Consider the following 745-nt stretch of genomic DNA (forward strand, 5'->3'; position numbering starts at 1 on the left):
GGGGGAGCTGCTACCAGGGCGCGCTGCGGGGGGCACGGGAGGAAGAAGGGGGGCCGGTGACAAAGTTGGAGAAAGAAAAACTGCAGCTCTCAGCAGGCCGGCCCTGGGGTGTGCGCTCGCACGCCAGAAAACACAGAACTGGGAGTACAGCCAAGTACCTTTATCGGAGGAAGCAGGCAGCCCAACAGCTGGACATGGGAGCCTGCCAGGGCTCCCCCCTCCCACCCCACACTGCCTCCAGCACAACAGGTTGGAGAAGTCCCCACACCACAATCCCTGCCCGTGCCTCGCTGCCCAGCGGGGGGTTTTAGCTGTGTCCCCTGCCCGTGGCACCCCGCAGGTCCCCACCGCCCGCCGGAGCTCGCTCTGCCTGCGTCGGTGGTGAAGGGCGGGGGGGATGGGTTCCCCATCAGCCTTCCCTGACTGCAAACCCTCCCCGGGCTTCCCCAGCGTTGCAAGGGCCGTGACTGCCCGGCAGCTCCCCCGTTGCTTTGGTGTCCCCTGGGACTGGGACTGGGTCTAGCACCGCTCTGCAGGCGGGGGCTCTGCAGGTGGGGGCTCTCCTCACAGCTGTACCGCGAGGGGGTCCCCCTGCTCTGGAGCAGCACAAGCCCTGGGTTGAGGGGTTTATGAGCCCTCCAGGGCTCTGGTGGGCGTGAAGCAGGTCGCCGTGTCACCAGGCTCCTGGATGCTCAGGGCAGCCACGGGTCCCCCGCAGCCCCTAGAAGGCAGCGGCTGGGGCCCG

Source organism: Egretta garzetta, unplaced genomic scaffold (assembly GCF_000687185.1).
Source record: "Egretta garzetta isolate BGI_Z169 unplaced genomic scaffold, ASM68718v1 scaffold849, whole genome shotgun sequence".
NCBI lineage: Eukaryota > Metazoa > Chordata > Aves > Pelecaniformes > Ardeidae > Egretta > Egretta garzetta.